The 14,036-nt window shown below is 42.8% G+C and overlaps 1 protein-coding gene across 2 annotated transcripts in view; it reads right to left on the bottom strand.

Moving 5' to 3' along the window:
• SLC38A4 (solute carrier family 38 member 4) overlaps window positions 1-12,322 on the bottom strand; it is a 69,063-nt gene extending 56,741 nt beyond the window's left edge. The window contains exon 1 of one of the 2 annotated variants that reach the window (XM_082421731.1): window positions 12,119-12,322. The gene's annotated coding sequence lies outside the window, so the exon portion shown is untranslated. Of the gene's footprint in view, window positions 1-6,044; window positions 8,149-12,118 lie in introns of those variants that run through there. The other variant, XM_082421733.1, reaches the window with a different exon arrangement.
• Between the last annotated feature and the right edge of the window lie 1,714 nt (window positions 12,323-14,036).

Raw genomic sequence — 14,036 nt, 5'->3', positions numbered from 1 at the left:
GTTTCATTATGTAACTTCGCTTATGTAGTATATTTCATTTTTATTTCTTATTAGGGAAAATTTCAAATTTATACAAATGTAGATGGAATAATATAGTCAAACCTCACATGTGCATTATCAAGCTTCCACAGTTATCAACCACGGCCAATCTCATTACCTCTAAACCACCACTCCCCTCCTCTATTATTTTAAAGCAAATCCCAAATATGTAATTTCCTAGTAAATATATCTTTGCATATCAGTAATAGAAAAGTACTTTTTAAAAAAGTAGTCATGTGGCACAGTTTAAAAATCTAAACAACCCCTACTGTTTACTGGTGATGTCTTGCAATCTTAGAGAAAGTTGAGTAAGCACCGGGGTTAGCAGACCGGTCCACATTTTGAAACCAAACTGAAAGGGCACTCTAGGTTGGCCAGATTCTATCATGAAGAAATGTTAGGTAAATTATGGATACTAAGAGGAAGGATATTTGTGCAAAACTGGGCAAAATGTAGGCTGGAGGATCCTCAAGGAAACAGGCAAAGAAATGACAACAAGGTGCAATTTTTCTTTAAAACAGAAGCAATTTTATGAGGGTTAGATTGAAGAGGGCAGAAAATTATAGAATTTGAGGATGACATTTTTAAGGTTGCGTAAATCAACAAAATTAAGAATGTCGGAAATTCTATAGGACAGAAGATTGGGTTTCATCATCAAATAAATTGCAAGAGGAAAGAAAAAAAGAGATGAAGGGTGGTTGAACCTATGTATTAAAACAGATTTAGGGGACTTCCCTGGTGGCACAGTGGTTAAGAATCCGCCTGCCAATGCAGGGGATATGGGTGCGAGCCCTGGTCCGGGAAGATCCCACATGCCGCAGAGCAACTAAACCTGTGCGCCACAACTACCGAGCCCTCGTGCCACAACTACTGGAGCCCGTGCTCCACAACAAGAGAAGCCACCGCAATGAGAAGCCCACGCACCACAATGAAGAGTAGCCCCCGCTCACCACAACTAGAGAAAGCCCGCACGCAGCAACAAAGACCCAACACAGCCAAAAATAAATAAATAAGTAAATTTATGAAAAAAAATAAATGAAGACAATATAAGAAAAAAAACAGATTTAGGAGACACATCGACCAATGATTGTGTGAACCTGTTTCAATTCTGATTCAGACAAACTAAGGGTAAAATGAAAAAGAGGAGAGAATCAGATATTTGAACACTGCCTGGATATTTGATAATATTAAGGAAACGTTGGTTTACTTAAGGTGTGATGGTATTTTAGTTATTTTTAAAGACTTATCTTTTTGAGATACATCCTGAATCATGTATGGATCAAACTGTATGATGACTGGGATTGCTTAGAAATAATCTAGTAATTATTATGGTAGGGGTAGTAGCAAGGAAAGGCTTGGGTACAGATGAAATACAACAGACAAGTATTAATAATTGTCGAAGTTGGATGAAGATGGAGTTACATTATACCGTTCTCTACTTTGAAATATGTTAGAAATTTTCCATTTTAAAAATCGTTAAATTTCCTAGTTCAGAACTACTACATGTATTTTCCTTGATATTTCTCCCCAAAGTCTGAAAGCAGAGGAAGATACTATAAATTTCTTCAACCAACCAGAAATTTCTATTAACTGGCACTTTTGAGTTTTTCCATTACAGATGAAGTTCACAATGGTGACCCTAAGGCACTCTGAAGCATAGAAAGATTAAATTATATTAGATAAAATTGTGATTTGATAATGGATCTTGCTGTGTTCTAATTCTTTGAAAATTGCCAATCCATGGCAGGTATAATTTCCTCTTAACAAGAACACTCCATTCCCCAATCATTTAACAGAGTTTTTCTATATCCTTAGTTAGACAAATGAGACTTTTAAGCAAATTTCCCTCCTCTGTGCCTGTGAAATTTATATATATCCATGTGCATATATGCACCTCGCCTAATTTTGAGGACACCTTTGGAGGGGGTTGTTATTCTGAAACACTTGCACACAAATCACTTAACAAAGATTAATTATTTAAGGCGTGGCCCCAGGAACAGGAAAAAGTCAGAATCTGTATGGGACTGCCCCCCTTATCCCAAACCCAATCTACCTTGCTATTTATTTAAAGTATGGCTGTTCTGTTTGTAATTGCATGCTATGCTCTAAACACATCCTTTTTAGGTCTGTAATTCAAATCAAAAAAGGGGTTTGTTTAGACATCATTGTAACCAATAAAAGTGCTAATGGTGATGCCCTTGATTTGACTGAAGCCATGCTTCAGTAAAACATCAACCTATTTGTAGGGAAGTATTAGAAAATCTAATAATTTGGTATTAAGTAGCTCAAACAACCAGTTAATTCATCAAAATTTTCACTTTTCTAAGGCTACAGGTTGTATTTGTAAATAGCTTCAAGGATAGATGATTCATCATGAGACTATTTTAATTACTCTTTGAATCTAGCATTTGTTCCCTTCTTTATAGAAATTCATCCATCACTTGATTATCTCTTACCAAAAATAAAATCTGTGCCAAGCCACACATATTTCTATTAAATATAAGAAGGGAAGAATCATTCTGTTTCCATCTGTTTGTGTCCAGTCTCAGTGGGTGGGCAGTTGGAGACTCTCTCTTCCTGGTTGACAGGCATAGAAGGACTCTGTTCCTTCTTATGATAACAATTAGGCTTGAAAGATACTGAGAGGCCTAAACAATCAAGTTTTGTGGTCTTCATCTTCCACTCACACCATTATCCTATTAATTATGTAAAGTCTGAAGTCTCTTTTTCTTTTAAGTTCTCATTAGTAATAATCAGATTCATTATAGCCCTGCATTGTGCCAGGCACCTCACATGTATCAAATCAGTAATAGCCCAACCTTTGGGATATGTAGTATTATCTCCCCATTTTCCAAGTGAGGCAACTTATGCTCAGAAAGATTGAGTAATTTATCCAAAGACCAAAGCTGGTGAAGGGCTGGCTGAGCAGGACACACAACCCCAAGTCTAGAGCCCAGTTCCATGGCCATCGAGTACCTACTCTGTGTTGGACACTATTCCTAATAGGCTCCCCATCTTTAAGTCATGGAACTGACCTGGAGGGTTCAGAATGAGAGTTGGGGCGAATAGAGCAGGTGTCATGGAGGAAAAATGGTGAGGCTTCTGAGAGAGGAGGGGGGGCGGTTCCAGGCAGGAGAAATGGGATCAGAAGTTTGGGCCCAGAAATATCAAAACAACTAGAGTCTACTTTAGCTCAAACGGAATGTTTGTGTACAGTCTGGCTGAGGTTGACCTTGACCACCAGGTTAAGGAGTTTGAACTTTCTGGAATTCTGGTATAAAATGTAATGTAAACCATTGGATTTGGTTTCATTCTTCAAAGTATTGATACTGCTATAGTGTTACAAAATTGTTCGAAAGTGATTGTACAGCTAATGCTTGATTTCTGTCTACCTTGATACAATACATGAGGTATTTCTATTTTATTTATCTTTCAGAAAAGCTCTATTTCTTCTCTTTATAGAAAAAGTTCAAACAACAAACACACCTTCCCATCACACCTTAAAAAACAACTCCTGCAATGTTGAGACCCATAGTCTATGTATGTGCTTATATTTTATGTCACTGCTCACCTAAGCCAATGACTGTCATCATTAGTCATATAAGTAAATAGCGTAAGAGAGGTAAACAAAACTCAATGGGCCTTTTGTTTAGTCTCCCCATTTACAGCGAAGTGTTGGCTCCTTCAAGATTACAGGGCTGAGTTGTCTGCCCCACCACATGCTGTGGGACCATGTGATCCAAGCACAGGAGATAGGACCCAGAAGAACAGCCTGTAAATCAACACAGGGTATCTAACATTTACACAAAATAAAATAAATCATAAAGACAGCACGATTATATTCCATTTTGAAAGATTCAGGAAAGTAGACTTGCCTGTCAAAGGACTCATAAGTTATTTTAGCTATGACGATCCTCTCTGTGTTTTAGGCTTGGAACCAGCATCCCGTATCTATTCTTCATCCTTAGGCACTGTTTCGGATAAGGAATATTTCTCTGGTAACAGAAATCATTAACATGGAGACTTAAGGCAGTGCCTTCAGTTAAACTTGGGTCTAGTCAGTGTTCCAGACTGATAGTTTGTGTAATTTTGTGGATTGTTATGTCTCAGACATTCCAAAATGTGAAATTCTAAAAACTTAAAGGAGTATGTACACTTTCGGATAGGAGTGGATATTTTGTTTTCTCCTCTGCTCGGGGGTACGGTGGCGTTGCAGGGTAGAGAGCTCTCTAATAGGTGCTGGCTGACAGAGGGACCAAGCCTATCTCTTCTACATACTATTCAGAAGTGATTCATTTCCCTTAGCCAGTTACAGCCACCAGCGTCCAGTTTCCCCATGCTTGTGGGCATTCAGGTGAAGGATAACATCCTCTTTTAAAATCTGACTTAAGTCAGAGATGCTCTTCCCATCGGCAGGTGGGATGAAAGGCCAGAGTAGGGTAACACTGATTGTCTCTGGACCCTTGACTGTTGCCCTGGGGCTAAAGATGCTGTTTTGACTCTTGGTGACCCCTGTCAAACTGAAGGGCCATTTGCTGGCATTTCCAGCCATGCGTCTGTCCCTGAGTTATCAACTCCCTGAGTTACCAGCTATGTGGCAGGGAATTTCCTACTGCAGAGGTTTTGTTTTTGTTAGTTTCAAGAAATCTGAGTTGTCTAAACTAAAGGTAAAAATCACAAAATACATTATTATATGGGTGTGGAAATTTTAACAGGTGCTAGATTTTATACCTTATTGTCTGAATACATGCTTTCTCTGCCTTATTCCTTTCCTCCTTTCCACCCCTCCAGTGGCCTCCGTTTTAAATGGAGATGTAGTTCATACGTCCCTTTGCCCTATCATACAAATGTCATTTTTAAGAGAAAAACAGTCAAATTTTGTCCTCATACTTTTCACTTTACCAAGTGCCTTCAGCACCTCTTTAATCCAACTGAAGTTCTAAATAAGTATATCAATTGAGAGGAAAAAATATACCAGTAAATATAGTCAAGCAACTGGAATACTACTTGGCAGTTAAAAAGGACCCAGCTATGGATACAACAACTTGAATGGATCTCAAGAACATTGCACTGAATGAATGAAAAAAAAAAAATCAATCCCCAAAAGATCACATACACTATGATTCCATCTATGTAATATTCTCAAAATGATAAAAATATAAAGAAGGAAAATATCTGGTTTCCACTGGTAGAGAGAAAGAGGTGTGACTATAAAGGTTCTGTATCTCTGTGACATGGAAGCTCTGTATCTTGGTTGTGGTGGTAGTTGCATGAGTCTCTGCATGTGATAAAATGACACAGAAATTATATACGCATACTGCACCAATGTCAATTTCCTGGTCTTGCTACTGAAGAAAATTATGTCTCATGTAACCATTGGAGGAAGCTGCGTGAAAGCTATATAGGGCCTCTCTGTGTTACCTTCGCGACTTCCTATGAACCTATAATTACTTTAAAATAAGTTTAAATATATACAAGTCAACCAAAAGTGTGGACTCCTCTATACAGCACGTATAAATACAGTACAGCAAAGCAATGCCCCCAAAGTGTCAGATCTTTTTTTAAAGATGTGCTGTCACTAAAGAATTGCTTCAAAGGCAAGAAGGAATAAAATCGTGCTGAAATGTTTTCTCGGGGCCATCACAGAGGCATCCGTTTCTGCAGTGCCCTCAACCATCTGACTGCTTTCCAGGCATCCACAAAGCGAGGCTGGAAACAAGAACCCCTGTAGTTCGATCTCACTAACAATCAAGGGCAGTCTGGTCGTTTAGTTTACAGGAACATTCTGCATGCAGGTACCACATTCCTCTCTCCCATTTGGAAAAATTCCGGAAGATAAGACCATAGCGTGTAGCCCCATGTAGCACGCAGGAAACGTTTCTCAATACAGAAAGTCACCTTAGCCTCTCTCTTTAACGAATGCCTCCCACTTCTCCCTCCAAGTCCGTCTCACTCGCTAGCCTGGTCTTTTCTAGCGAAGCCGTCCGTAGCATAGGCGGGCAAACCTGTGAGCGGTGCAGCGGCCCCAGGCGGCGGCCTCCCGCGGTCCTCCCTGCGCGCCGCGACCCAGCTCGTGCTCCCCACGCCCCCGCAGGACGCGCGCGTCACCCGCGAGCCACCAGCCAGCCCCGGGGACGCTGCTGGGCGCCCCGCACGCAGTGCCAGCACAGCAAACAGCCTGATCAGCTGTCGGCCAAAGTTGCCTCCTGGTGAATTGCATCTTTTTTCCTTTTCCCCTTTAACATTTTTATAGTACCGTGAGTGTGTGAGTGTACCCAGTGTTATAAAATCATGCCAAAACAAAGAGCGAAGTCCTTGTCCTGAGGAGCATGCGGTGTAAAAGGCGCGAATGACGCAAGGCAAAATGACAGGACAAACACTGGGTGGGGAGGAAAACGTAAGGTAGAATCAATAAGACTTCCAATGGACCAAGAACGGAAAGGCTGAGGCAGAGCTCCAACTCCTTTGCAGCACAAAACAGAAATAAAGATTTGCAATAATAGCAATAGTAACGGTAACATTTTGGGGGGGTTATTATGTGCCATGCAGTATCATCAAATTAATTCTATAAAGTAAGTACTTGTGATTATATCCAGCTGGAAAACCAGGGTTTCTTTTAACTGTTTAATTTAACAAACACCTCTAATGCTTACAAAGGGCCAAATATGCTTCTGAATGCTTTATACATATTAACTCATTTAGTTCTCATAAAATCCTTCTGAAATAAGAATGGTTTCACTCAATTTACAGATGAAGAGAATGAAGCAGTCAGGTTAAGTGACTTGCTCAAGGTGGTTCAGATAGAAAGTGAGCGAGCCAGAATTCAAACCCAGGAAAAAGTCGGAAGGATGGAGCCAAGATCTGAATCCAGGAAGCCCGACTCCATGATGGCGCTGGGATTCACATCCACACGCCCTGACTCCCAAGCCTGCATGCTTAATTATGTGCAACAACGCACACTGAATAAATAATTTAATTTTAAAATATTTATATTGACTATTAACAATGCAGATTTACTTTGTAAAGACCTTTAACATGGCGATGAAATAGTGTTTAGTTGAACAATAAATATTGTTTAAAAAAAAGGTGGGGGGGAGGACAGGTTTTCCTCCTTCCTTCATTCAACAAACATGCATGAGTGTCTGTTTACCCCAGGCACTTATGTGAGGTACCAGGGTGACAGCTGTGACCGAAAGAGACAGATATGAGAGAAAACAAGGGAACCGGAAATGATGTTCATTTTAATGATGGATACACGCTAGATTTATCAGGAGCAATAGGTGCAAATAGCCAACAGGAAACAAGGGAACATTTCAATCTTATTATACAGGGAATGATATTATCTGGGCTGGACTGTCCTGCATGAGTATTATTTAGCCCTTTTTTCATTTCCTCCCTTCTGTTTCCTTCATTTTAGTTACGGCAGTTAGAGGAAAACACATTATCAAAGAACACTTAGTATAGACATTTGTTAACATTTCAAATAGTGCTTTGGGTGGCAGGAGGAGTAACATTAAAAATAAGAGCTTTCACATGTTGAACGTTTATTATATACTAGGCATTAGTCTAAGAATTTTACATGTGTTAACACATTTAATCCTCATAACAATCTCATGAGGCCGATACTATTATGATCCTGATTTTATAGATGAAGAGATTGAAGCTCAGAAAGATTAAGGAACTTGCCCAAGGACATAATGCTAAAAAGTGGAGGTTTTAATCTGTTAACTGAAGTTAGGTTTTGGATTATTTATAGGTTTCATTTACTCTTTGAATTCCCTTCCTAATGACAGTATGAGTGAGAGTACTTTCCACGTGTGGAAATGGTGAAGTGCCATGCAGACCTCTGAGCCTGCAACGAAAAGTTGGCATAAAAGATCCCTAAAGAAAGAAGAGACATTGGGAGTTAAGTTTTTCAAAGTCTGTTATCAAAAGCCAGAATCTTAACTAGCATAAACGTCTACTTTGCAGATAAGAGGGTGAAATTCATTACCGTCTTCTCACCTCATTTTTTAAAAATACATTTTTACTTCCTGATTCTTCTCTAGCACACTAAAATAAAAAATAAAACCATTAAAAACTAAAATAAGGAGAGAACCCCCCCCCCCAAGCGACCTCCTAAGAAAAACATAGAAAAGCATTTGTTTGGAAGTCATTTTCATGATTGCGTAGATTGTACCTATGCTAAAATAAAACATCCCCTTGAATATAAGAAAAATAATTTGGTTTTCCCATACAGAGGACAACAAAGTCTGGTCTTTGCATTTGAGCTTAGGTTTTAAAACACTAACATTATAAAAAGGTCAACTATAGTTCTCTAATATAGGGCCATAATAAAACGATAAAATAATAAAATGTATTGCTGACTCCTGTATTCAGTTATTTTGTTACCTGTTAGCACGGTTCACTTCCGACATTCAAGGGGGGTGGGCAGAGCTATGGGACATTTGCAGAGAAACCATTCAAGGACGTCCAGACCACACCTCCCCCCCCACCCCCCTCGCCTCCTCCCAGCAATCTCCACTGAATTCTTAAATTCCCCAATGGCTCCTTCTTTCTCTGTTTACGCCAGTCTTTCTGTTGAGAATCCTCCTCTATTTCCTTCACTTGTTTGCCTGGCTGACTTTCATTTCTGCTTCAAAACCCAGCTCAGGCATCATCCAGTCTAGAAATGTTCTCTGACCCCTTTCCTAAGCCAGGTTCGGTGGCAGAGTGCTCAAATCTGATTTTTTCCCCTGGCCCTTCACATGCTGTTAACACAACTGTTTGTTTATTTATTCTTTCCCCCACTAGACTAATTCCTTTATTCAACAAACATTTCTTGAGCACCTAGTATTTGCTTGGGACTGTGCTAGGTGTTAGGGAGACAAGGATAAAAGAAACTCCCTAATATACTTCCTGGGGGATAGTGATACTCAATGGTTGTTTGTGGAATGAATGAAAAGAATTAGGTCATTACAAACAGAGTGGAAGGAAGACCAGAAAATTAGCAGGCACGTGAAAGTGATTTGGTTTTTGCATTCTCCCACCTCTCACAGTCTGCTCTGTTGTGTACCACCTCTCTGAGCTTCTTGTTGCTTTAAGCTTTTGCTCTCCTAGTAGTCTTTATCTTACTTCTGCCTTTATTGGAAGCAGGAGCTTTTAGCTCAAAAGTTCACCAGGTAACCATAGTTATATTATGCATTTCTCAAATGTCACTTATAAAACAATCCAATCCTGGGGCTGGCAAAGATTAATTCTTAAGGTACCTGGTCATGCTTTTGGCTTTCTTAGGATAGGATTAGTCTCTAATATACTAAGAAGTCAGTTTTGGGCCCCTAGATGTCACCTGTCCAGTTCTGACCATGATAAAGTGCAAAGTGAAAGAAAATTGTTCTTTACACTTAAGAATAATGTCCAAATAGAACTTCCAAAGATGTTCTATGTTCCTTCCCCACACCGTGTATCTCCATTTCTTGAACTATAAAATGGGTAGAATAATAGAATCTATCTCATAAGGCTGTTATGAGGGTCAAATGTTAACATAAAAGAAGCACTTAGTAACATATAAAGAATATAATAATTGATAGCTATGTGTGAGCCATTATTATCATGAATCTAGTAGAGACTATCCTTCTTGGAGCACCTAGTACTGCATACTCTGGCAGAAGAGCTCGCCTCCTATCCCCGCCGCAGGCTTGAAAGTTTTTTATCCCTTTACCTCAGTCTTCCTGCTTTTTGAAGTTTTGTGATAAAATCAGACCAATAGAAGCTTTCTGTCTCTGAACACATATGGTAATCTGTAATTTTGGGAGATCAGATATTCTCTTCAGTGTCTCTGTTCTGACAACTTTTTACCCAGAACACAGATTTTCTGTAGATTCATTTGTTAGAATCTTAGAGACTATACCACACACACACACACACACGCACACGCATGCGCACGCACACGCACACACACACACACACACACACAGATTTCTTGTGTTCCATATGAGACAGTCCACCAATCTCACCCAATCCTTAGAGACTTGTTTGCAGTGGGGACAAAAAAAATACCCCTGGGCTAATTTACACCTCCTCCCCCCAGAAGTTAAGGTCTACAAAAAGTTATAACCAAAGTTGAAACAAACCCAAGCTACCAGGCCCTGGAAATTGTGATCTGGATGAAGGATGCTCTCTTTACAACATAAGACAATTTAGTCATAATGATTATGTGTGCACTGCCGGGAAGCAGATAAAGATGAATATAGGAAGCCAGGAAATTGGGAAACAGACCATTCCTGGTGAAAGGCTAGTCACTCCCTCCTTTCCTTAAGGGTGACAAGGTGCACCACTACTGGCGGATAACAAAACAAGCAGATCCAGCAGCTTGGGGGATGGGGCACCTGACCAGGAGGCCGCTGAGGTAAGTGCCTGGCCAGGTCTCCTTACACCTCCAAGGCAGAGGCTACCCCTTCTCTTCACTTCTCTTCTCGGGGTCTCAGATCCCTCTTAGACAGGTAGAGATACACCTTTTGCATTGAGAGATACACATCAAGAGCCAACCCGTCCTCCTCCGGTGAAACCAGACCCAGGTATTTAAAGGCTCTGCGGAGGACTGCAGGTGGGGATCTCCAGGTCATCGCCAAGTATCTCAAGGCCCCCAGATCTTGCCCCCTCACTCCCCCGTACATGCCCCGGCACACCAGGGACCCAGTCTCCCTGGCTCTGGTTCCCCGGCTTAGTTCACCCCGTTCCTCTAACCAAGTCAACCGCGGTGCGCACCTCCTGGGCTGGTCCCGGGGCACATGAAAGGGGACACTCTCCACCTCTCCCTGCTGGATCACTGAGGGGAGCTGGGGGGCGCGCGAGTTCCCCCCCTCCGCACCTCCACCCCCAGCCCGCGCCCACCAGGGCGCACGCCCACCTGTGCGAAGAGCCCCTACCTGCACCGCGGCTGATCCCCGCGCTCACCTCTCTCCTCTCCCGGACTCGGAGGTGCTCCCAGCTCACCCTCCCAGGGGGCTCCCTGCGTCCCCGCTCCAGTCTCCATCCTCTCTTCCTTTCATTCATTCTCTCCTCTTTTCTCCATTTTCCCTCCTACTCCTACCCCTCTCAGGGTCTGGACCCTTATCGTTCTCTCCTTCTCCCCTTTTCCCCGACGTCCTCTCTGCGTTCCCTCCGCTCCACTCGTCTTTCCTGCCCGCACTTTCTGCGGCGCCCCTTCCTTCTTTCCAGCGCCCCCCCAGGCTTCTCAGTCCGACGGCGCGCGATGCCTCCCTCGGAACCGCGGGCTCAGTCTTGGGACCCGCTCACTGCCCGCAGCCAAGGCCCCCAGACCCAGCGCTGCTCTCGCCTTCCTCCTCCCCTGAAGGAGCCTCCCCGGGGGGTCCCCGGGCCGGAGCCTCCGACCCAGGGAACCGTGCTGGCCTCCTGGGCGGCCCAGCTGTCAGCGACGATGGGTCTATTTTAGGTTCTGCACCCAGTGTCCCCGCCCTGAGGACGCGGGCACGGGTCCCGCGACTCGGGTAACACCTTGCCAGCGCGATCCCGAGCTGACGCAGAGCCAGCTCCCGCAGCGGGGTCTCGGGGCCCCTGGCCAGGCCGGCCGGGCCACGGTGGTGGATGGCGGTCTCAGTACAAGCATCTCGCGATTCAAGCGCCCAGGGAATCCCGGGCCCGGGGGCGTGGGCGCCCCAGCGCAAGGCACCCCTTGCCCGACTCCCAGGACCAGGCAGCCTTGGCAGTCACCTGTCCTGGAAAAGGGAGTCACAGGAGCTCTCCCAGCCTCTATCCTTTCCCTCTGCTTGCCCCGGCTTACTTAATTTCTAGTCAATCCGGTCATTAGCCTGCAGTAATGCACCCAAAGGGGATCCTTTGGAAAAATGATAAGGATTTGGGGCCATCAACAAGATATGAGGAGCCACAGCGCCGGACCAAAACCCCAGACGGTTGAGAGACCGAGCTGCACACGTGTGCGTGTCCCCATGCGCACAGGCGCGCGCGCGCGCGCACACACACACACACACACACACACATTCCGGCTGAGATCCAGCCACAAGTTTGCACAATGACAAGTCTTTTAAGTCTAACGGAAAATATAAACAGCTTCACTCACCCCACTTTTTCTTCCCTCTCCCGATTGGGATCCAGGGGAAAAGGGTGGATTGAGAGACCCTTCTTTCTTTTCTTTTCGCCTTTCTAAAGAGTGGAAATTTCCATCATGTGATAGGGGGCAGCATCCCCAGTGTCGCGTTTCCTGTGGACCCTCCCTTCCAGCGCAGCCACCAATCGTCAGGCGGCAACCTGAGATGTCAACAGAAGCATCCTCCCAGGTGGGGCTGAGCTGTCCAGCTGTCCCTCAAGAGTGAAGCCTGGGACCTGCCAGCCCCTGCTCCAGCTTTCTTGGGTTCACGATAACAGAGAAGGTCTTGGTGTGAGTTGAGCTTTTCTGTGGGTTTTTTTTTTTTAACGATTAAGTTTCTTCGTTAGTCAAGGTTGCATTTATTGGATCTGTCCTATACACAGAAATACCTGTCAGTGCTCACTTTGAAGTCTGTAAAAGAGTCTTTCTTTCAATAGGTGGCTCTAAACTTCCTCCAGGTTTGGGGATGTCAAGCCTGAACTTGACATAAAGGAAAAAAAAACATTTGGGGAAGGGGTACAATCGAAAAACCTGTCATTCACAGTAAAAATCACTTAATGCAAGAGCAGAGCAGAGGATAGCTTGCTAGCACTTAACCATGGCTAGGGGTCTTTTGTGGTCATTTTTTTCCTGGGATTCCACTGTAAGCATAATCCTCAGTATATATGAAGAAAGAATTAGGATATAATAAATAGCACTATGATTTCAGTTCTGCTTATTAAGGCACCACTTACCATTTTAAGGAAAACTGTTTATATTTTAAAAATTTACAAGCAGCTCAATATCAAAAAAACAAACAACCCAATCCAAAAATGGGCAGAAGTCCTAAATAGACATTTCTCCAAAGAAGATATACAGACAGCCAACAAACACATGAAAGAATGCTCAACATCACTAATCATTAGAGAAATGCAAATCAAAACTACAATGAGGTATCACCTCACACCAGTCAGAATGGCCATCATCAAAAAATCTACAAACAATAAATGCTGGAGAGGGTGTGGAGAAAAGGGAACCCTCATGCACTGTTGGTGGGAATGTAAATTGATACAGCCACTATGGAGAACAGTATGGAGGTTCCTCAATAAACTAAAAATAGAACTACCATACAACCCAGCTATCCCACTACTGGACATATACCCTGAGAAAACCATAATTCAAAAAGAGTCATGTACCACACTGTTCATTGCAGCACTATTTACAATAGCCAGGACATGGAAGCAACCTAAGTGTCCATCGACAGATGAATGGATAAAGAAGATGTGGCACCTATATACAATGGAATATTACTCAGTCATAAAAAGAAACAAAATTGAGTTATTTGTAGTGAGGTGGACGGACCTAGAGTCTGTCATACAGAGTGAAGAAGTCAGAAAGAGAAAAACAAATACCGTATGCTAACACATATATATGGAAGCTAAAAAAAAAATGTTATGAAGAACCTAGGGGCAGGACAGGAATAATGAGAGAATGGACTTGAGGACACGGGATGGGGAAGGGTAAGCTGGGACGAAGTGAGAGAGTGGCACTGACATATATACACTACCAAATGTCAAATAGATAGCTAGTGGGAAGCAGCCGCATAGCACAGGGAGATCAGCTCGGTGCTTTGTGACCACCTAGAGGGATGAGATAGGGAAGGTGGGAGGGAGACGCAAGAGGAAGGAGATATGGGGATATGTGTATATGTATAACTGATTCACTTTGTTATAAAGCAGAAACTAACACACCGTTGTAAAGCAATTATACTCCAATAAAGATGTTAAAAAAAAATCCATATTCTGACATTAACCAAAAGTTTTGTTTCCAAAAAGCCCATGTAACAAATATGTTCACCATCCCGTTTATTTACTACTCATTTGTCATTCTTCAAGGGAAAAAAGTTCTCTTA

The sequence above is a fragment of the Balaenoptera physalus genome, assembly GCF_965194825.1.
Source record: "Balaenoptera physalus genome assembly, chromosome: 13".
In the NCBI taxonomy this organism is placed as follows: Eukaryota; Metazoa; Chordata; class Mammalia; order Artiodactyla; family Balaenopteridae; genus Balaenoptera; species Balaenoptera physalus.
Note: the sequence above shows the minus strand (reverse complement) of the source record. Positions and strands in the feature narration are given on the sequence as shown.